The 24,946-nt window shown below is 40.9% G+C and overlaps 1 protein-coding gene across 5 annotated transcripts in view; it reads right to left on the reverse strand.

Moving 5' to 3' along the window:
• Positions 1–24,946, reverse strand: part of Mgat4a (alpha-1,3-mannosyl-glycoprotein 4-beta-N-acetylglucosaminyltransferase a) — a 978,023-nt gene that overhangs the window by 552,505 nt on the left and 400,572 nt on the right. Inside the window, exon 1 of one of the 5 annotated variants that reach the window (XM_067147149.2) lies at positions 2,659–2,785. The exons of the other annotated variants lie outside the window; for them this stretch is intronic. The gene's annotated coding sequence lies outside the window, so the exon portion shown is untranslated. Of the gene's footprint in view, positions 1–2,658; positions 2,786–24,946 lie in introns of those variants that run through there. 5 annotated transcript variants of the gene reach the window in all.

Below are 24,946 nucleotides of genomic sequence, written 5' to 3' on the forward strand. Positions count from 1 at the left end.
CGTGCAGGCAGTGATGTAAGGTGATGTTACCTAGCAACCGTGCAGGCTGTCTTATGGCTGGTTGCCATCTGAAATTAGCAGCCGTTGGCGGATGGCAATGACCGGTAGACATGTGTATGATCATTTGATTTTCGCAAAGGGGAAAGTATTTTTGTTTGCTTTTGCAATTTTTGAGTAAGTAGATAATGGAGTATTTTATTCAAGGGCCAGTGTCAGGGGTGTTGCGGACCGCCAACTTAATAGACTTATCGTACAGGTTGGCATCGCTAGCAGAGCAGTTGATAACTCACCGTAGCATGATTCTAACTTCTCCATACTGTTTGAGTGATGAAATACGAGAAGCATGCGGTCAGCTTGTGTAACATCTACACTAATTGATGTAACTGAACCACTCATGCGGAAAAGGTTCTCCTCACAAACGAGTTGTGCCATTACCGGACATGACCTCAGGTATCAGTACAACTCCCTTTTTTAGTCAGCCCGTATTTGTGACTTATGAGGGGACATGCATACATAGTCCGTTCATCACGGGGAATTCTTACAAGAGCTCGTTACAAACCTATCTTCAAAATATAACAACCCGAAATTGCTTATGATCAGACACCTAAACCATTCTTCTGACCCCCAACTTGGCAGGTTCGATCCCGGCTCAGTTCCTTTGGTATCGGTAGATTACCAGCCCGCAAGTGAACCTCTTGTTGGACAACATTCCCGACATCACGGTAACTCGCATAGCCCTCAGAGTATTTAGTACATCGTGAAACAATTATTATTTACCGAGCGAGTTGGCCGTGCGGTTAGGGGCGTGCAGCTGTGAGCTTGCACTCGGGAGGTAGGGTGTTCGAATCCACTGTTGGCAGCCCTCAAGATAGTTTTCCGTGTCTTCCCATTTTCACACTATGCAAATGCTGAGGCTGTATCTTAATTAAGGCCACGCCCGCTTCCTTCCCACTCCTAATCCTTTCCTATCCCATCGTCTCCGTAAGACCTATCTGTGTCGGTGCAACGGAAAGAAGCTTGTAAAAAAGGATATTATTATTATTATTATTATTATTATTATTATTATTATTATTATTATTATAAACCAACTAACTAGAAATATCTACAAGAAAAGATCAGGCCAAGCTTACGCATTATTGTTGAGTCGTTCATTCAGAGGCCCTGTGTGGAGCAGAATGCCTTGCATAACAGAAAAGGTCTAACTGAAAAATTAGAAGCCAAAGAAAGAAAAATCCTGAGAAAAATCCCCGGACCAATCAGAGAAAATGGCGAGTACAGAAGACGGCATAACAATGAAATGTACCTGCTAGTGGAAAGGATAACTGACACCATTTCAAACGGAGGATTACATTTTATACGCTCACAGAGATTGACCAAGCGGGCATTTTCCTACTTTGTAACCAACAAATCCAAGACAGTCTTGTTCACCGAAGTTGAAGAAACCTTCAAGAAATAGGGATCACAGATGAGGAACGTGTTACTCTCCCGAATAAAGTTCGAACATACCAGCGATTCCAAGAAAAGTCGAAGTTGAAAACAGGCAAGAAGTGGACTGTCTAAAGAAAGGAGGATCACAGAAAGCGAATGCGGGAATACTGGTAAATAATTAAAGCTCAAGGATGCAAACGGTTGAATAACGTGGTCCATGACAGGCCGAAACTAAGTAGAGATTATTATTATTATTATTATTATTATTATTATTATTATTATTATTATTATTATTATTATTAAAATAGGGCCCGGATGTTTACGACATGTCCTATTTTTTCTTTACATTATTTCCATGGAAAATACAAGTTAAGCATGATTTTAACTACGGGGACAACATTATACGATTTTCACGGGTCATATAAAGTCATAGTTTGGTTCTTTTTAACGTTTTTTTCATTTTCCGGTAATTTTTCATATTCCACATGAATTTTCGTATTTTTGTCATATTTTTATCTTTTTTTTTCCAATTTCGCGTACCCGCTTACAGTCGTCTTAAAATGGATTTTTCAAATCTCCTAATTGTTGTTTGTAATTTCTTAGAAATATATAATTATGCAAATTAGAAGGGTATTTTAAACTGTCTACAAAGAGACAGTGCCAGAATAGCGAACTTCAACTGAACTTTAATAATTCCCCAGTAACATCCTGCGATGTTGAGTGGTCTTTTCCCCATTACAAGTCAATGTTGCGTGAAAACAGAAGATCGTTCCTATTTGATAACTTTAAAATATATTGTAATCCTTTCTGATCGCTCATCAAAACGTGACATTTATTTCATTCTGTGCAGAGTCGAGAGTTACCTCTGGAATGAGTAAATACGTTCAAAATATAATAATAAAATTAATTAAATTTCTTCTTCTTCTTCTTCTTCTTCTTCTTATTATTATTATTATTATTATATGTTCTAGATTTTAAAAGTACATCTTCAATATGGCAATTTAAACAGCGGTACGATTTTGAAGATTTCGAAAATGTAACCAAAATACTTTTAGGTCATATTGTCATACATTTTTGGTCATAAACATCTGGCCCCTAATTATAATTATCAAGCGATGTACATGACGAACCGACTTGTTGAACACGACGACACAATACACACAGCTTGTACAGTAAACAAGAGGAGGCAAGACGCACGGACAGAAAAAGAGCAATCGCGCCATTACTCACCTTATCGCAGTGTAGCCGAAGACAAAATAAACAGCCCAGTTTGTTTGCAGTGACCTTGGCGCGGACAAAAGAACAATCAAACTCTATTACTGTACTGACCTTACAACACAATACACACGCAGACCACACCAACACTCGATATGAATCATTCACCGCTCAGCTGTGGAAATCCACACTGCGCACGCAATGTGTTATGTCCCCCTACCGGGCACTTTCCAACCTGTTTCTTGGAAGCAGCACTTGGTAACATCAGCCTGTTTACACTCAATAGCCGGTCTTACGAGGAGGTCCCGGGATCGACTCACGGCCAGGTCGGAAACAATCGAGGTCTTGTTTCACGCCATTCCGGTCCGGACAGGGAAGCGGGAGTATCCCGTCTAGGCTAATTCTTATCGCACGCTTGGAGCACTAAAAGCACACTGTCCAAACTCAAGATTACACTTGTTCAGTCATGTAAATAGTTGTGTGCATCTTTCAGTCAACAGGGATTAATTTGTTTCGTTTTTTCTTTTCTTGCAATATTTCATTTGCCTATCGTAGCTAAACACGTAGAAACATCATAGGTCTGTGCTTCATGTGAGTAGTACCATAATGTGTGGAATACCGCGAGTCTACGCTACTTTAGATTAGTACCGCAACATAAATACCATTGTTATACTGTACTTTCCTAGCGATAAATACCATTATGAGGGGCCGATGACCTGAATTTTGGACCCCTTTAGACTACAAGCATCATCAATTCGGGACTGTGCTTTAGAAGCAGTCCCTTGGTCAGTAGTGCTATTGTTTAACGCTATTTTCTGGGAATGTGGGGCATTGCGGGTCGGATCCACCGATTGTTTGAAATTCATATCCATCCATTCATTCTTCGTCATCACGTTTTGAATTCTGGTCAGTGGACTTTTAAATTGTCATTACATTTCGTCTCATTTCGTACCATTAGGGGCCGATGACCTAGCTGTCAGGCCCCTTTATACAATAAGCATCATCACCACGAGCCTAAGTAGCGGACTCCGCCAGCAAGAGGGACAAGCGCTGAAGAAAGAGAAGATTATTAATTCCATTAATAATAATAATAATAATAATAATAATAATAATAATAATTCGGTGGTCCACAGATGGGTGGGCAAAGAGGCGAGAGGGCCGTAGGGACGGACGAATAAAATGACCACATAAAAGCAAAACTTCTAATATAATTGCTCTCTCCCTCCCTTTTTTCTTTCAATTTTTGTTTCTTTTCTCTAACAAGAAACCACAACAAAGTAGTTAACAATAGTAATCGATCACACTTAAGGACAATATTGGTAAGAAGTTTTGTAACTCTGTAACAAAGTGACAGCTCTCCGACCTTCACTAGTAACAAGGGAGAACTGAGCTCTCAACTTTTCAACGTCAACGATCCTTCAAATACCAGAACAAACCGTAGGCCTACTGAACGCTCGCTGCTCTGCTAACAACAATGCACATGTGAAGAGCAAAGTTCGAGGTGCAATGTAGGTCTAGAACAAGTTAAAATCCAAAAGGATCAGAAATATTTAGAAAATGGACCAAAATGAAGAGAAGGGGACGCTGAAACCACTCCAACGATCCCACGACGTTACATAAGAATAAAACCCAAATGGGGCACAAACCCAGAGGTAAGACCTCGTGACTAGGAAGAAAGAAAGTAACTGCCAAAAATTGAGAAGAAAACAACAACGTGAATTTAGAAACGCTGGTCGCTTGAAACAAAGTTGAGAAAAGGAAAGGGAGGGTTCACACTCGTGCTTCCTTTTAAGATAGTAAACCCATTAGAGCTCCTTGAAGAACGTAGAAAACCTACATGATAGAGAAATATACTGCGTTGGAGTTTGAACTTGTCTGTTATTTTAATCTTACCATGTTATACCTTTAGTCCTTGTATCCCACATACTGAGCTTGTATCCGGGAGAGAGTTCGAACCCCACTGTCGGTAACCCTGAAGATTGTTTTCCGTGGTTTCCCATTTACCATTTTCACACCAGGAAACTTCTGGAGCTATATCTTACTTAAGCCCGGGACCGCTTGCTTCCCACTCCCAGCCCTTTCCTATCCCATCCCATTATCGCCATAAGACCTATTTGTATCGGTGCGACGTAAAGCAACTTGCAGAAAAATTGTACTCCATATACAGCCGAAATCGGCCCGGTTCTTCGTTCCTTCCTAAAATTGTCATATATACAAGTTTTAGGCTTCATACTTACATGGATAAGTAAAAGAATTAAGGTAAAACTACAAAAACGTAATTGCAGTGCGTACTGTATTTACAGCACGGTGCAGTACTTGTGGAGTAGGACTGTGAGGAATTCCATTGGCTTTCTCTAGAAGAGTAGGTCCATTGATCGGCACATTATTTCTTCTTTGGTGCTTAGACCATTCAAGTAAAGATTCTTCAATATATTCGTCCTCAGATGAATTGGCTCGCTTAATTTCTTTAAAATTTTTCTTCGAAAAGAGACATATTTTCTCTCTGTTCTTCCAAATTGTAGAAATCTTCAGTATGATACACCCAGTTCCTTCGCGGTGCTGACATTTGTATCCCCATGTTCTAATCGTCATATTATGTGTGACGTTTCTTCAATATTTAACACTTTTCTTTTCTTTTTCGACATCTTCAAAGCGATGCCTGCCTCGACTATCTAACAGACTGATTTGAAACCTACAACAATAAGAGTTACGTTGTTGTCAGCAATTCCCAAACATGTAACAAACAAACAACTGTCATCAAAATACGTCGTTTTGTACGATATGTCGTAATAAGCGATGTCGTAACAACCGATGTCTTAATAAGCGACGTTTTAATACAGCGTTTATATACGGTTTAGACGGGACCGTTAGATTTCGCCGTTACATTCAGTACGTCGTTAAAAACGATTTCACTATAAACGGTTTCGACTGTATTCCGTATTTTCATAAGAGATTTTAAGACCCCCTTTTTCGGCTTTCCAGCATTTGTTGCGAGTTTTCTCGGTTTTTGGCTAACATGGCAAGTTCATAACAACGTAACTTTATTATTGTTATTGTTGATATTATTATTATTATTATTTCTTTCTTCGTTATGCCCAATGTTTTGGCTAGTGGCTTTACGTCGCACCTACTCAGATAGGTCTTATGCCGACGATGGGATCGGAAACGCCTACGAGTTGGTACATCCCCAGCATTTGCTAGGGAAACCACGGAAAACAATCTTCGGGCCTGGCGATAGTGGGATTCGAACCCACTATCTCCCGGATGCAAGCTCACAGCCGTGCACCCCTAACCGCAAGGGCAACTCGCCCGTTCGTTATACCCAATTAAAAACGCGTTGAACTTGTTAAGCTTGGACTGACGACTTTCGCTTCTTCTTCTTCCTTTTCTTTTCCTTCTTCCCAAAAATCTCTTCATGAATTCGCTGTGGTGTTTTCTCCGTTCTTCTGTCCACTGTTTTGCAGTGGTCTTTTTAGCTTTTTGCATGAATCTGTCATTTGCAACCAACATTCCGAAGACTTAACGACTTTTATGGTGCCTTCTGAAACGTTTATTTCTTGTAAATCCTGTTAAATTTCTTAAAACCAGTTGACCTTGACCTTCTTTGAATTGATTATAGTTGATAAATTTTCTAGCCAATCTACTGTATTACTTTCTGTCCATGTGACGATAGAATTTCAAGCGCCTCCTATGTGCGGCATCAGTAAACTTATCTGTTGCTGTGTACAGGTCTGTGGTTTTTCTTTTTATCCATATGCCATTTACATCACTGGGACCATATATTTTCCTAAGTATTTTTCGTTTTTGCTTTCCAATTTCATCAATTTTACAGTAACCTCCTAGAGATGTAGTTTCCAAACAATTGCCCTGCAATGACTGCGCGATAACTAATCACTCCTTTATTGTAGCGATTCCAAGGTACCCTATCCGCTTTCTGGAGTTTGGTGGCTCTTTCTAAATCGGCTTTACTGTCCAGTCTAGATGGTAGTGTAACTTCTCTGAGATATTTGAAGAAATACACATATGAAATTATTCCATATGCCATCTGTAGTGGGGGTCTCCTGATGTTTGGATGTACATTTTCCATAAAATACGTTTCATAAGATATTTGGAGGCCTTTGATACTGTCTCATGTAACTATTATTATTATTATTATTATTATTATTATTATTATTATTATTATTATTATCTATATATTTTAAGGCGATTTTGAGAGAACGGGTGAACCAACTGACATCGTAAAGCGTTCTGACGAAACCTCTTGGCTTGTAGATTTGCAGATTGTCTTTAAAAGCAATAACATTTCTTGCCGTATATGTTTAAATTACTAAAGGAAAATTTAGCATTATGATTCGCCAAAGCGTTCGCCAGTACTTCAAGGCCACCTGGACTGTGGTAGCGCTGAGGCACACGATGCGGGAGGGGAGGTTGAAGGGGGCAAGCAAGCATGCGCAGTCCGACGTCTTCCTGCTCAGCTGTTCCAGACTGTGTTGTGTTACAGAGAGTCGCTTAGTCGAGAAAAAGCTGTTCGGCGCAATGTTACTGTCTCTTTGTAGCTCTCCCAGTATTTGCTAGACTGAAGTGACGTCGGAGAAATGTAAAAGCCCTTTTCTCCATGTCGTAATCTTAACGCTAAGGCTGTGAACTTCTTGCACTCCGGTAGTTAGGAAAGTGAGTCGATCTTCTATGTCATTATTTACTGTCATGAAAACTCGAAATATTGTACCTTTACTATGAGCAAACTGTTAATGTGCCAATTTTTAATCTGATTTGCCTGACATTTTGCTCACAGCAAAACTAGAAACAACTTTCAATATTTCAATGAAATCCTTGACGTCCCCCAACAAAACAGCACAAACGTCAAAAATGCATTTTTCATCTATGGTTCAGTGCACACTGGAGAAACGTAATTATACCGATGTTTAGACATAATACAAAAGTGGTTCAATTTAGGGCTTAGTATCGTGGACAGGAATAGCCACCATTTTACTTCCCAACGGTTGATCAGTGCACTGAACATTCAAAATAGGCAGAGATATATAATCCCTCGAGATGATTTAACTCCTTCAGATAAAACCCTTCCATTTTCTTTAACGTGGCACAAGTTTCCAATTCTCTTGGCATTTTGTATCACGCTCAGTAAAGCTAAGGGGAAACACTGGAACATGCAGGTTTCAGTCATGGCATATGTTGCAGGGTCCAGAGTGCGAACTTATGACGTCCTTAAAGTTGCAATAATGCCAGAGAGTAATTTTACAAGGAATGTCTTATACCTATAAACTGAGTGGCCAATGCCGTGAAGATGGCAACACGTCAAGAGTTAACCAACTTTGAACGTGGGATGATCATCAGCGCCCGGCGCATGGGTCATATCATTGCGGAGACTACAACGAATTCGGGTTTCCGAGGTCCACAATGTCGAGGGTGGATATTCAATATCGCAGAGAGAATGCTACACCTGCGTAAACCGCCGCACGGGAAGACCAGAGGTCTTTAACAGACGGACATCACGTCACCTCCGCAGAAGCATACTCGGCGCTCGACGGGCTGCTGTGAGTCAGATCACCGCCCAGTTAAACGTTGGGAGTCAGAAACCAATTTCTATCAGGACTGTAAGGAAGCAGCTGCACCGCATAGGCTTCATCACCGGACGACCAACTCATGTCCCTTTGTTGACACCTCGACACAGAGCTTAACGACGTGCATGGGCCAGTAAACCTTGGCAATGGGCCGTGGAGCAGTGGCGGCGTGTGTTATGGTCCGATGAATCCCGGTTCCAGCTGTATCGAGCTGATTGGCGCGTGACAATGTGGCGTATGTCCCATGAAGCTACAGATCCTGCGTGTAAACCAGGTTGTGTCCAGGCGGCTGGTAGCTCAGTTCTGGTGTAGTCGGCGTTCTCATGGTCGCAATTAGACTCCATAATCCGGCTGTACTGAACGCTGACAGGTGGACGTTGTGTGGACATTCTTTCAAACCATCTGCACCCCTTTCTGGCCCTACAGTACCCTGATGGAGATGCCATGTTTCAACAGGACAATGCTTCATGGCACCGCTCTGTGGTGGCACGCAGGTGGTTGGAGGAGAACTCCAGTGAAGTTACAACCATGGATTGTCCCTGCAGATCCCCCGATCTTAATCCAATAGAGCATTTATGGGATACTGTCGATGCTAGCGTATGCTCCATGAACCCCGCACCAACTACAAAAGACCAAGTGTGGGTAGCAGTGCAAGATGCGTGAGTCCAGATCCCTCCAGAACGATTGCAACAGCTTGTAGAGTCGATGTCTCTCGCCTTGCTGCTGTCGTTTTGAGAGAGCAACCCGTTATTAACACCACATTCAGTGTCTTACCATGACTTTTGGCCGCTCAGTGTATATGAATCCTTTAATAAACTGATCGTCTTCTTTTGATGGATTCGACTAATTCTAATTCATTCATATTATTTTCACCCTTATGGACAGTGGTTGAACTCGAATATCTCATGACACAATTTTCACTTCTTTCCCTTCTTCCTCTTTGCTTTCCAAAATCTCTTCATCCTTTGGCTGTGCTCCTGTTTCCTTTGTTCTGTCCACAATGTTCCTATCTTCTTGTCATTTACTATAAATTTTGTATTCCTAATTTTGTTTCTGAATTCTTTTCTGTGTCGTATCATTTGCCTTTTGATCCCCACCTGCTTTAAGTCTTCCTCGCTGCCTACTGTCATTTCTTGATGGATACAGTACTTTTGCATCCATCTCTTGGCACAGGCCAGAGTAAAGTGTAGCTTCCACCGAAGTCCCAGTCAACAGCCATGGCTGTGATAATATGGAAGTTGCTGGGGGTATGGGTAATGACATTCAGAGCATGACTAGTGCATCTGAGTGCTATGAAAGGTGCTGCTCATAGGTTCAGTCATGCTGCAATAGTACTTTCTGACCCAGTGAGGAAAGCAATGACAAACTACCTCACTCCTCATCTTGCCTAGTACGCCTCATTTTGGTGCTGCCATTGGTTTTTTGGGTTTCCTTATAACTGCATTACCTTTGGTGGTGCTATTTGAGGATCCAACCAGCCTCTGTGCTGATGATCTAACAGACAGACTATTTCATGATACCAATTTGTTTTCTTGCTTAAACTGTTTACTACATCAAAGATTTTCTTTGTAAGTCTGTTGTTGTCCATTCTCTGTATGTACCCATAGAAAGTTGGTCTGGGTTTCCTGATCACGTCTGTGTGCTGGTACAGTTCTTCGGTAGGTCATTTCATCCATATGCCATATCTGTGTATTCGTCCAAATATTTTTCTAATTATGTATGTTATTATTATTTCTGGAGAAGAAAAAATACATCTGTTCAAATATTCTAAAAACAGAGCGCCAACAAAAGTCGAACGTGTTGTTGTGAGGCAGGTGTTACCGTTATGTGTCAAGTTCGTGACACTTACAGTAGCGAGTAATGAAGCATTACGACACTGAAAAGATTTTAACTTAAAACGTGTCTTCATTTGTTATGGTTACAATACTTGCGTGTCACAAAGAGTACGACGTGGTGCGGAAGAAAAACGAGTTCTCCAAAACCAGCAGAGCAAAGCCACAAAATGGGCGGGCATGTTGAACGAGAGACTGGTGTGAAGAATGAAATCAGCACCGCTAGTCCAGGGAGGTAAAGTAACTAAGATTTTATGAAAAGAACAGATTGTAATGCTGTTATAAACTGTGCCAATCAGTCGGTGATTAATTTAGGGACCGGATTCTCATGTAATCACTAGGGTCGAAGTTGAGGATTTTTTTTTTCCACAAGTGCCCGAACACGAGGCCTAAAATATATGCTCATTCTGCGACATTTAGGCCAGAAAACGGTGGATTTTATTCGCCCTTTTTTTGCCTTCTTCGACGTTATTTGGCTTATTGTATATTTTCTAGCCCTTTTTCGGCTCTTACAGCCTTTCACCTTCTTACGACTGCATTTTTACTGCCCATTCTCAATTCGAATTCGAATCATAATTAATTCATCCATCACCCGTTAATGGCAGACTGTGCCGAAAGCCTGCAGCTTGGAACTTGAAAATAGGTGCAATGAGTATGGTATGAAAATTAGCCTCTCGAAGACTAAATTGATGTCAGTAGGTAAGAAATTCAACAGAACTGAACGTCAGATTGGTGATACAAAGCTAGAACAGGTCGATAATTTCAAGTATTTAGGTTGTGTGTTCTCCCAGGTTGGTAATATAGTAAGTGAGATTGAATCAAGGTGTAGTAAAGCTAATGCAGTGAGCTCGCAGTTACGATCAGTAGTATTCTGTAAGAAGGAAGTCAGCTCCCAGACGAAATTATCTTTACATCGGTCTGTTTTCAGACCAACTTTGCTTTACGGGAGCGAAAACTGGGTGGACTCAGGATATCTTATTCATAAGTTAGAAGTAACAAACATGAAACTAGCAAGAATGATTGCTGGTACAAACAGGTGGGAACAATGGCAGGAGGGTACTCGGAATGAGGAGATAAAGGCTAATTTAGGAATGAACTCGATGGATGAAGCTGTATGCATAAACCGGCTTCGGTGGTGGGTTCATGTGAGGCGAATGGAAGAGGATAGGTTACCTAGGAGAATAATGGACTCTGCTATGGAGGGTAAGAGAAGTAGAGGGAGATCAAGACGACGATGGTTAGACTCGGTTTCTAACGATTTAAAGATAAGAGGTATAGAACTAAATGAGGCCACAACATTAGTTGCAAATTGAGGATTGTGGCAACGTTTAGTAAATTCACAGAGGACCGAGCTCGATAGCTGCAGTCGCTTAAGTGCGGCCAGTATACAGTATTCGGGAGATAGTAGGTTCGAATCCCACTGTCGGCAGCCCTGAAAATGGTTTTCCGTGGTTTCCCATTTTCACACCAGGCAAATGCTGGGGCTGTACCTTAATTAAGGCCACGGCCGCTTCCTTCCCACTCCCAGCCCTTTCCTGTCCCATCGTCGCCAAAAGACCTATCTGTGTCAGTGCGACGTAAAGCAACTAGCAAAAAAAAAAAAAATCACAGAGGCTTGCAGACAGAACGCTGAAAGGCATAACAGTCTATAATGATAATATATGTATGTATGTATGTATGTATGTATGTATGTATCACCCGTTAAGCATCATTCCTCTAGTAATCTCTAGTAAATACATATATCTGAACCAAATCTGAAAAGAGAGAAAATCAAATGAAATACTGAAACTGGTGCTTGAAATAACCAGAGTATCAAATTATGTGCAAGGTAAGTGAAATATTGAAAGGAGAAAATGTTGATGTGTGTATTTTTGACGAGAAATGTATTAGTGGCAGACTGAGCGCTGAAAGGCATTACTGTCTATAATGATGATGATGATGATGATGATGTATGATTAACGAGCCAATAGTTAACAGTTCGATAAGTTGGCTGCTATTACGCTGTGCAACGCAGCGAAGATTTATCGAGTCGACAGCTGTAACAAATCTATAGCTATCGGCCAGATATTTCACCATTCCAGAAACTTGGAATTAGTGACACGCTGTGTATCACGACAAAACTAGTTACCGTACTATTTGTGTTACTTAACAGGGCACAGTGGGTAATTTCTAGAATCCAGCCGGCCAAAAATAATATTTTCAACCCTTGTCTTTGGTGCGCATTTTCTGTGAGTCGTGTTTATAAGACTCTTGGGTACAGTAATTAAGTATTGAAAAGTCGCGCTGTCTAATTATCTAATCTCACCGAAGGCCTAAAGTGGCTCTCCTCCGTTAGCGCATCATATTCTGGAGAGGCGAGCGCGCAGTTATTGTTATGTGAGGGCTCAGTAAAGACGTCAGAACTAAATATTTCTTTAGCTTGCTATGTGGTTATATTAGATGAAGGTATGCATTTTTATATAGTATGTAGCTTTTTCTGAAAATTACTATATTGTTGTCCGAAATATGCACTTAAAATTCAGGTACACGATGTCCAAGCGCTATCTAATTATACAAATTCGAGCTGACTTTCAAAATGGATTGCCTTTGATTTCCGCAATGAAAGTCTTTTAGATGAGTTATCTATAATTCAAAGAATAGAAAACTGTGACTTTTTGCTGCGACCAGGCGCGACCATGAGAGTAATTAATTTTTTTCAGAAGCCATGTACTCTGTAATCCGGAGGTCGATTTTCGAGCTACTGAGGAACAGCAGGGAATATAAGCGGAACGATGATATTGCGAATGTTGTAATTGAACATTTAGGCTTTGAGGATTGTTCCGAGGATATATCCAAATCAATAAGGAAATCTGTCTGTATTTTGTGTGCTAAAATTCGATCACGCTGGACAAATTATGGTAGAAAAAGGGACAAATTGTTGAAGTACAATAAAAGTTGGATCGAGCAGGGAATGAGCCGTGCAGAAGGACGTGCATCACAACAATGTCAGGACGAGCCTGCCATTAGCTTACTATAGCTCATTCCATGTTAAGAAAACGGTATTGCTCTTATGACAACAGGGTTGCCATATCGAACGCTCCGCTCAACGCCATCACGGGAAAACGGCGGCACATACATTTGTGAAATTCAGTATGTAAGTTCAAGACAAAAGGCTGAAGAAACTAAGCTAAAAATTACTTTTATGAACTGAAGGGGACGTGGGGTTTATGTTGTATGTCCGGCGCTCCCTTTCTCGCCCAGCCAGCCAGCTGCACGCGCGCCTGTGTATCATTCTGCTAGCTTCGACGCGCAGCCCTCAGTGCGCGTGCCTGACCATCGAGTGTACTATAAATAGGAGCTCCCTGCCTGCTCAATTGCCCACTCGCCCCGGTGTCCAGCTCCAGAATACACCCTACGTCGAGCACGGAGGCTACTCCTCTTGAAAATGTGCTTCGACCAGGTGGACTGAATTTCTGGCAGTACGAGGTTTCACCTCTGGTCACCGTTCCCTTACCTATTTCCGCTGCCTATGTTCCGTAATTCTTTTACAAGCCATTTTCATTCCCTAATTTACGCAAGCTCCCTTAGTTTCGCTAGGTGGAATTTCTTCAATCAATTGAACTTGCTTTTTAGGAATTCAGGCACTTCCACAAACAAGGACTCTCAAAGACATTCATGTTAGTGTGCCAGATAGTTCTCGACTATCAACGTGTCAATTCACAAAGACTATCTTTTCAAGATAGAAGTGTATATAAAGACTGTAAACCTGTACATATTGTATAAAGACAGACTTTTCTCAAGATTCAATATTCCTTTTTGCTTCAAAATAAATTTCAGTTATTTGTGTAAATATCATAAAGTGAAGCAATAAAAGTTGTGTTTGTAAATTTCAACCTTGGTTACAACAGTTTACAGGGGCCACTTTCGGTTCGTACAGAATCAGAGGTAAACTACGGCACATAAGAAACCTCAGCACTGAAATATAAGGCAAAGTGCGAGAGAAAATAGACAAATAATTTTTATGGACTTGAGGGGCGGGTGATGTATTTAAGTGCATTTAATAAATTTATCCAGACAATAAAAGCTAGAAAACAGACGCAGTAAATAAATACTGCAGATGACTACAAAAGATCACAGTATTAATGTTAAAGAAATAAATCACACACGTAGGCTTATCGCATAACTCTCATTCAACACAATACATTCACGCACTGATTTAAAGCCTAAAATACACACGCAATAAATAAATACTGTAGATGACTTCACTACAGTTCAGGGAGGAAACGCTTCTATTGGTTAATATCCGAAACAAAGTGTTGGCAATACCAATGATGGAAACCGCTAGAAGATTCTTCAGAGAGGCTTCCACTTCTGCGGATATTACTGGAGTAGATATAAATTTAATAAACTATCTACGTGCCATCGTAGAAACTCTTTCGTGTGGGTATGCCATTGATAAAGTAACACTGGAATGTACGCAAAGGAAACTATACAATTATACTTACAAAAATACAAATCGTACTACATGTCTTTAACTTTGCACGAACTCTTGGGTCATGGCACTGTATTATACCTATTGGACACCTCTCCGAGGAAGCCCAGGAGACCAGGAATAAAGATAATAGGAATCCTTCCAGAAAGATACAAATACTGGCATTTTCCATAGGCTGCTTTTATTATTGGACCCTTATATTACCAGCTTAGGGAAATCAAGGAGGAGGAAGTTGATTTCGCTTTCACGAGAAGTGCTCAACTTACTGTCTGAGCCTCCTGTATCTGGTTCTGCCGAAGGAGATAATGAAAGTGACGATAGCGATTCTGATGTAACTGCATCTAATGAATAAATTGTTTGGCAAGTACATGTATTCCTGTATCTGTCTTGAAACATTCTAAACAGCATGTCCCACTATTAACATCTATTTAATTTCTTAAAGCTACTCGTATAACGAAAAACTATTAAAATTATAAAGATTACTAATTCTATTCCTACCGGTCGAGTTGGCCGTGCGCGTAGAGGCGCGCGGCTGTGAGCTTGCATCCGGGGGATAGTAGGTTCGAATCTCACTATCGGCAGCCCTGAAAATGGTTTTCCGTGGTTTCCCATTTTCACACCAGGCAAATGCTGGGGCTGTACCTTAATTAAGGCCACGGCCGCTTCCTTCCAACTCCTAGGCCTTTCCTATCCCATCGTCGCCATAAGACCTATCTGTGTCGGTGCGACGTAAAGCCCCTAGCAAAAAATATTCTATTCCTGGCGTAGTAATTTGTTCTTTGTACTTGATAGACCACACACTTAATTATCTCTAATAATAGCTGTTATATACTAAGTTTTATGTAAATCGGTCCATTAGTTTCCGAGATACGATTTTTGGCCGGCTAGATTCCTGAAATTACGCACTGTGCAGGTGTTTAAAGTCCGACTCGTTGGCTGAATGGTCAGCTTACTGGCCTTCCGTTCAGAGAGTCCCGGGTTCGATTCCCGGCCGGGCCGGAGATTTTAACCCTCATTGGTTAATTCCAATAGCTCGGGGGCTGGATGTGTGTGGCATATTCAGCATTAGAAATCATCCTGGGTAGGGCCCTCATCTTCACAGACATGCAGGTCGCTTAATAGGCCGTCTACGAGAAAAAGACTCGCACTAGGCCTCTCCGGAGGCCATACGCCATCATTATTATTATTATTATTATTATTATTATTATTAGTCTATTATTATTATTAGTCTATTATTATTATTATTAGGGGTTAAGGACAGATTCTATATTAACTTTATTTGGTAATATTTATTTGTTTCTTTTTCAGGGCATAAGGGTGACAGTAAATTAGCTACAACAATACATTGTGTCTTTCACTCGAAGTGGGGCCGGCGCAGCGCAGCGGGTGGATGGGCGAGCTGAAGGTCAGACGAGCACATGGCAAGTCACTGAGGTTGGGGCTGGGAGAGCGCCTGTGTGAATCGCATGTAAATAACACGCACACATAATAACGCATAATCAAAGAAAAATAATTTCTCACCTTGTCACAGAAAATGTTGAAAATGTCCTGCACCTGCATCTACACATTTCTGGCTTCATCTAAGGAAATGTTCATTCGTACGCATTAGTTCATCTACCGAGGTAGCCTCAATTTCTCTCGTGATATTTTGTTTGAGTTCATCTAGAGTGTAGCGATCTTGCGGGCCACAATGGTTTACTAATTACCCTGTTGTCAAAAATATCCTCAATTAAACTTAATGACCCGTTAACCGTATGTGCGGTTGGCGAATCTTGCTAGAAATATGCAGACTGGCATTGGAAAATTGGTACAAGAATGTCATTCCTAATCTCTGCCCAGTGCTAGCAAATAATAAAAAATATAGCAGTAACAACGCCTGGTAAATCACAATAATGCCTGTTGCTCACGGTAACATTTTCTGTTAAATTTATTGTACAATAATTTAATTTTATAAAATTTCTGTTGCTCACGGTCAAATTCAAGTTTTATAAAACCTTTGATAAAACTTTTCATAAAATAGGACATGTTCTATTCTGTAAAATTAATTTTACGAAACGAACCAATCAGCGAAGCTGACATCACGATGATGCTGGCGCTACGTCGTGAGAAGATTGTGAAGCTCGATTGTAAACAAACACTTCTTTGTAAAATGGCAGGACCCGGCTGGACTAAGGAAGCTGTTAGTGTTTTACTGGACGAATACCAGAATTATCCATATTTGTACGAGGTTAAAATGCCACTTTACCACAATAGAAATGCAAGAAGAGAGGCAGAAAACACAATCGCCGAATTCCTATATGAATGCTGGTCTTCTAACCTCAACTAATTTTTGACCAACGACAGCAATCCTCTATCTTCTTCTCTTCTTTTGATCCAATCCCGAGTCCAGCATTTCCTGGCATTTCTTTTTTTCTTTTTTAGCACCGTACAACATATAATTGCAGCCAAAGCAGCAAGTTTTGCTTTGTTTGTTGGAGCCATACTCTCAAACACACTGTAAGTTGAACAGCTGATTCTTCGTTTAAAAGTTTATCGATAGATAGCAGCACATATACATCTTAGTTCAGAAGTGAGTTCATAGATGGTCATCCTGATGTTTCCTCGGATTTTATAAAATAATTTTACCGTGAGCAACACAACTTGTTTTCACCAAATTTTTATAAAATTAATTGTACAACAAATTTTACGCAACATTTTACCGTGAGCAATAGGCATAAGAAAGAAAAAAGTATCTTTTTGTGGTTCCAAAAACGATAGGACGTATTATCCTGTCTGCAGTTACTGCCGCCAACACTCCCATTTTCACACGCTAGATGAATTCAAACAAAATATCACGAGAGAAACTGAGGTTATCTCGACAGGTGAACTAATGCGTGTGAATGAACATTTCGTTAGATGAAGTCAGAAATGTGTAGATGCAGGTGGAGGATATTTTCAACATCTTCTGTGCAAGGTGAGAAACTATGTTATTTTGATTATGCGTTATTATGTGTGCTTGTTATTTACACGCGATTCATACGGGCGCTCTCTTGGCCCGGCCCCAAACTCAGCGAGTTGCCATGAGCTCGTCTGACCTTCAGCTGGCCCAACTATCCGCTGCACTTCGCCGGCCCCACTTTGAGTGAAAGACCCTGTATATTCCGGAGTTCACAGCGCATAACATTATTTTTAAGTATTTTATTATGCCTTAGTTTGATAATTTAATATTATCAAAATTAGAAAACAGTAGAACTTATAAATTATCCAAAGCAAAAACGATGGTCTTGTTATAAAATATGGAGGTATTTAAAACAGTTTTATTGCCTCATATCGTAACCATACGTCGTAAGAAAAGGAATACACGAACATCTTTGTAAATTTAGTGCATTAATATTATTGCATATTTCGCGAATATTACATATTTAATTACATATTCCACCGATATTTACTACATTATATTGATGTGCATATTTCACACTGTAATATTATATAAAAGTCTGGACCCTAGTGATTATATTGTTACCACCAGCTCCCTTTCCGGATCAGTAGTAGAGAAGCGGGTTCAAATCCAGGGGAGGTAGCCGGACAGGTGAATTTTATTTATTAATTTAATTATTTATTGTAGTGCCGGGAGTGTCCGAAGACAAGTTCGGCTCGTCTGGTGCAGCAGTAGGGCGACTGAGAATTATAAGTGTGTGTGTGTGTGTGGGGGGGGGGATGTACACATCAAAATTGGAAGAAAAAACTACAAAATGGTATGTTTTCGATGCTCTCTGAGGAAATTTCGACAGAGAGGTAAAAGTTGACAGTTTACCAACTAAACTGCGGTAATAATAGTTTTTTCTTTGAGATTTTGATTCAATACTATACAATAAAACTTTCACCAAAGGAACAATATTACACACGTATTACAAATAGAACTATGGCATAATTATACAATTAAAAATCATGGAGTCTCCGTGGTGCTGAGACAGCAGCGCGCCGGCCTCTCAAATCGCGGTCACTCCATATGATATTTGTGCTGGAAAAAGCGGAGACGGGACAGGTTTTTCTCCGGATACTCCGGTTTTCCCCTGTCATGTTTCATTCCAGCAACACTTTCCAATATCATTTTATTTCATCTGTCATTTATTAATCATTGACCCAGAGGAGCGCGACAGGCTTCGGCACAATTCCTATCCTCGCCGCTAGATGGGGGCTTCATTCCATTCTTGACCCGGCCGAATGACAGGAAACAGCTTGGGGATTTTCATTCATACAATTAAAAATCATTTAGTATTTCACTGCACACTAACAAACGAATAGACACTAAAGAACCTGTCAGACTGGCGAATGCGCGCGGCAAGCGGGTGAACCACACCTCAGTGTCCACGACTTTAGCTAAAAGTATAGGCTACCCGTGCTACCCTTCCTCACAGCATTTGCAGTCTCCACTACTTGCTGTGAAGCTATGCAAATCGTTTAGCCGCGACGAATGACATTTTGTGCGTATTTTCGCTAATAATTTTGTTAAGAATTAAAGGAAATAAATGAAAGAATCAGCTGATGACAACAAATTGCTTTTTTAAAATTCCTATTTTCATCCGGCTAAATAGAATAAAAATGTAATGTTTTCTCCACAAAGTGTGGGGGAGGGGGTTGGCGACTGCCCCCCTCACCCTTGACCCCCCACTTAATCGCCGCTACTGTGGTGTAGGTATTTCTATTTGAAACCCCCCATGGCACTACAGCTCTTGAAGGGCCTTGGCCTACCAAGCGACCGCTGCTCAGACTGAAGACCTGCAGATTACGAGGTGTCGTGTGGTCAGCACGACGAATCTCTCGGCCGTTATTCTTGGCCTTCTAGACCGGGGTCGCTACCTCACCGCCATATAGCTCCTCAATTCTAATCACGTAGGCTGAGTGGACCTCGAACCAGCTCTCAGGTTCGGGTAAAAATCTCTGACCAGGCCGGGAATCGAACCCGGGGCCTCCGGTTAAGAGGCAGGCACTACCCCTACACCACGGGGCTGGCACTTTTCTATTTGACAAGAAGAGAAAGTTGGAACTATTGGATAATCTGCAGCTAATACTAGCAAATCTAATCCATGTGTTCCCCTTCCTACTTTCTTTCAACACATGTTCGCACCTTTCGGACCAACAATACAATAATTAACTGTGTACGGCCTTTTAACGTCACACTTACTCCTATCAGCCTCCTTTCACTACCCATTTAGTAGCAATGTGGTGTCCAGTTTGAGTCTAATAAAAGCGACGGTGAGCCACAACATTATCCGCGCACACATTCCTCGTGCAATCAAAAACACTGCTTTCAAGTTTACAGGCTTCAAGTACTAGACTCCTCTAAAGTTTCCCTGTCTGAATAATGCTTCAGTTCTCAATAAACGATCATCCCTCTCTTGCGTTTCTCTCCTGAATAACGCCAAATATAATCTGACAAAAGAGAACACTATTCCCTGCGAAGAGTCACCGAGAAGAGCGAACTGTCAAAGCTGCAGTATTTCAAGTTACAGCTATGTCATTACAGATTCGATCACTGCAATTTCCTGTTTATCAGAGTGTCTCTTGTAGAATGGAAATCTTAATGGAAATCTTCGCGAAGCGAACTGGAAACTGTTGAGCCAAGCGGGAGAGAAACACAACAACAAGAGGAACGCAAGTATTCTTCTCATAGGAGAATAAAAAGTTTCTTACAGAATATAGGGAGAGAATCTGTTTCCACAGGGTTTCACACGAATCGTCGTATATAAGAGAGAGAGATAATTTGAAGTGCAGTTCAGGTGATGTAAACTACCACCAATAATAATTACAGTCGAACCTCGATATCTCGAACCTCCATTACAAGAATTTTCAGTATCTCGGAGTAACTTAAACTTCCCGGCCGTTTGTCCTATTCTTCACGAGTAGAGGAACAGTGGGCGTTCTGAACCCACCACCTCCACCGACCCTCCGTAGAGGCATCCTCCTCCTCCTCCTCCTCAGGCCCTCCGCAGAGTACTCCGCTGCCACCCCTCCACACCCTCTCGGGAGAGGCCTTCTCCCGCGGGAAATTTGAATTTTGGCGCAAGATTTGAATTTGTAAACAAAGCCACGTGCGTTTTGACAGCTGTCATCGACACCAACGCTTCGCTAACCTCACTGCTGCCATCTTGACGGGCCTAAACCTCATTGCTGCCAACTAAACTTCACTAGCGCGAGATCTGAATTGGTAAACAAAGCCACGTGCTTTTTTTTGACAGCCACGTGCTTTTGGACAGCTATCTTTAAACAACAACGCATCGCTAACCTCAGTGCTGCTATCTTGACGGGCCTAAACTTCACTGCTGCCAACTAAACCTTACTAGCGCGAGATTTGAATCGGTAAACAAAGCCACGTGCTTTTTTGACAGCTGTCATCTGCCACCTTGCATCGCAAACCTCAGTGCTGCCCTCTTTAGCTACTTACCTTTAAAATATGGGTGGCGAATAATTTTGAAAATTTCGTCAGCTGTCATCCACCATCTTGCATCGCTTACCTCAGTGTTGCTATCTTTACGGTACTAAACCTTATCGTGGTGGTGGTGGTAGGAAATTTCCTTATCGTGGTGGTGGTGGTGAAAAATTTAAAATCTAGATGTTTTTTGACAGCTGTCATCTTTAATCATGAGAGCACCGTGCTGCTATCTTGCGGGTAATTTGAAAAATCCGTCAACTGTCATCCGCCATCTTTAATCAACAAAGCATCGTCCTGCTATCTTTAGCTACATACGTTTAACATGTGGTGGCGGCAATTTGGATAATTTGAAAAAATTCCGTTAGCTATCATCAACTTTAATGCATTCGCGAACCTAACCTCTCGTCTACTATCTTGAAGGAGACTATAAGACAAGATGACCTTTCGAACGCTAATTACTACTTAGAGGTTACTACACAAGATGGCGGTGGCTGTTATGACTACCTCCTCCACCTCCACCACCTCCGCCTCCTCTACCTCCTCTTCATCCTCCGTCAAGGCATAGCATTATCGAGCATGCATCGCGAGGGCAAGAGTGTGCAGCGATAACATCATTGTGCATGTTTAAACTTGTAGATTACAAAAGAAACATAAGACCAGAATCGAACACTGCACTCGATGTTGTTAACTTCAACATGTGATTAGAACATTGATTGGTGTGTTCAAAACACTAAATAAGCGTTCAAGACTAGACGCGAACTCGATACAACATGTGTTTAGAACATGTCAGGGGATACCTTTGTTCTAAGAAAATCAGATTGAAACATAACAAGACTAGAATCGAACACTGCACTCGATGTTGTTAACTTCAACATGTGATTAGAACATTAAATCAGATTCAAACATAACAAGAGTAGAATCGAACACTGCACTCGATATTGTTAACCTCAACATGTGATCAGAACATTAACTGGTGTGTTCAAAACACTGAATAAGTGATCAAGACTAGAATCGAACACTGTACTCGATACAACATGTGTTTAGAACATGTCAGGCGATACCTTTGTTCTAAGAAGGTCAGATTACAAAAGAAGTGATTAAGAATAGAATCGAACACTGTACTCGATACAACATATGATCAGAACATCGATTGATGTGTTTAGAACATAATACAACATGTCTGGGGTATACCTTTGTTCTAAGAGAAAAAATAAGACTAGAATTCTGAACAGCTTGCGTAAGATAGCGATTGTTATAACCTCCTTATCCTCTTCCTGCTCTGTCAAGGCATAGCTTTATCGAACATACAACGCGATCTTATGCATATCACGTAGCTAACTCGCTCAGTAAACGATATATAACTTCAATGATTTGCCTAGTGAGAAAATCAAAAACACACTGTGCACATACTGTGTAGCTAACTCGCTCATTAAACGATAAAGCAACACTTCAATGATTTGCCTAGTACGAAAATCAAAAACACACTATGGACATATCGCGTAGCTAACTCGCTCAGTAAACGATATAGCAACACTTCAAATGATTTGCCTTGTCTTGTGCGAAAAAAACATACTGCGTAGCTAACTTGCTCAGTAAACGATATAGAAACATTTCAAATTATTTACCCTGTCTTGTGCGAAAATAAAAATAAAAAACCATACTGCGTAGATAACTCGCTCAGTAAACGATATAGCAACACTTCAAATGATTTGCCTTGTCTTATGCGAAAATAAAAAACAATACTGCGTAGCTAACTCGCTCACCGCACTGTTAAGACGCTTAGTAATTGCAAATACACTAGAACACTAATATACGTTATGTAAAAATAAAAAACTATACTGGGTAGCCAACTCGCTCGGTCACTCGCTTAGTAATTGCAAATACTTCACAACACGACTAGAACACTGATATTCGCATACACATTACTCTTTTTTTCGAAACACACACGGAGAAGAATGTTGTGGGATACTACACCTGACTTACATGTTTAAAAAATGGGAGGATGAAAAATCATAAATTATTTGTACGCATGTTGTCTCCTCCAAGTTGTAAGAGCAAATGGAAGCAGTACTGTGAGTTTCTGCTTGCTTAGAACGTGAACGGAAGTGGCATGTTATCTCAGCAAAAAATACGTATGCCCTTGTTCCTGCATACACGCAAGTCAGACACAATGATGGATAGAGCGATTCAAATCCTGACAACTTATGACGTCAGGAAGGGCATCCGGCTAGATCCTTATGTTTTATGTAATTACACGCTGCCAGCAAAGACTGACGATCGCGCAGGAAACGGCTAGGAGCAGCTAGCTACCCCCTACCATTTGCTATTTTAAGGGCTGCCGACAGTAGGGGTTCGAACCCGCTATCGCTATATTTTATTCACAGACATGATAGAAGTAGTGAGAATGATTACGGGTACAAGATGTTGATGGTGATTCATCTGTCGGATGGGGACATTAAGCTTTGTGCAGGCTTCTTCGACAGGAGTAGCCTATGTGTCGGCACCGGGTTTTACTAGAACTTCCGGTTATAAAACCCGCTACAACAGATTTATCTTACTTCATCTCGCGTATACTGCGATTTAAAATCCTAGTCCTTTGACGTTAGGAATGGCATCTAGCCGTAAAACAATGGTTTATGATGTGAGACACTAGATACTGCAATTTAAAATCTTAGTTCTTGCATCTTAAAAAAGCATTCAGCTGTAAAACCCCGATTCTCGCGTTAAGAAGGGCATCTAGTTGTAAAACAGATTATTGCGACTTAAAATCCCGACCCTTTGACGTTAGGATGGGCAACCGGCTGTACAACAATAGTTTATGATGAAAGACGCTATATACTGCGATTTAAAATCTTAGTTCTGGCGTTAAGAAAAGCATCCGGCTGTAAAACAGATCCTTGCGATTTGAAATCTTGCGTCAAGAAGGGCATCTAGCCGTAAAACAATTGTTCGTGATGTGAGACACAAGATACTGTAATTTAAAATCTTATTTCTAGCATCAAGAAGAGCACCCGGCTCAATTGGGAAGGAAATGCGAACGACAGGAAGCATGACCAACAAATGGCAAATAAGTTAATATGGGAAGGACAGCTGATTCAGAAAGTGATGGAACCAACCAGAGGGAAAAATATCCTGGATGTGGTGCTGATAACACCATATGAGCTCTGTACCGGGCGGTACACCTCTACACCGTTTATTTAAAAGTTGCGCCAGTTGAAACTCCTCTTCTGGAGGAAGGTTGAACTTTATCTACTCTATTAATTCTCTACTTTCTCAGAAGAGGTCACCACGTGGAAAATTTTGAGTTTTTGAACTGTGTCACTTTTGATGTGTTTTTGTTTCGCTTGAAGTAAGAAGTGTGAACTTTCTCTTCTAGAGGACACTACTGAAGATCAACAATAGCGCACCCTAGTGCGGAGTCAAAGAACTATTTTGTTGGAGAAATTTTTATTTCAAAAGTTTGTTTCTTGTTAAATTTCTTTCTGTTATTGTTTAAGTTGGCTGTATACCCCTCTTTTTCCCCTTGTTTTAGATTTATCCAATCCCGAATTTCTTTTAGTAATTTCTGACCAATCTGGTGTATCTTCCCCCAACTTGTATCTGTTGCGGGGTCCTATCCAATAAAAACATTGTGGGCGGGTGTTTTCATTCCCCTAACGCCTAGAAACTTCCGCGAGAGTATATAAACTGCTGATTTTAGGGTCTCCGGGCCACTTCTGTTCCATCTTTCAGTGTATTAAGTACATAGCAGGAGGCGGGAAGCGCCTCTTTCCTCGGCGGCGGTCAACAATAAGGTAATGGCCGATTAATAAATTCTTTCTTTTTGTACCGGGCGGTACACCTCTACTCTGTTTATTTAAAAGTTGCGCCAGTTGAAACTCCTCTTCTGGAGGAAGGTTGAACTTTATCTATTCTATTAATTCTCTACTTTCTCAGAAGATGTCACCACGTGGAAAATTTTGAGTTTTTGAACTGTGTCACTTTTGATGTGTTTTGTTTCGCTTGGAGT

The sequence above is a fragment of the Anabrus simplex genome, chromosome 5 (assembly GCF_040414725.1).
Source record: "Anabrus simplex isolate iqAnaSimp1 chromosome 5, ASM4041472v1, whole genome shotgun sequence".
In the NCBI taxonomy this organism is placed as follows: Eukaryota; Metazoa; Arthropoda; class Insecta; order Orthoptera; family Tettigoniidae; genus Anabrus; species Anabrus simplex.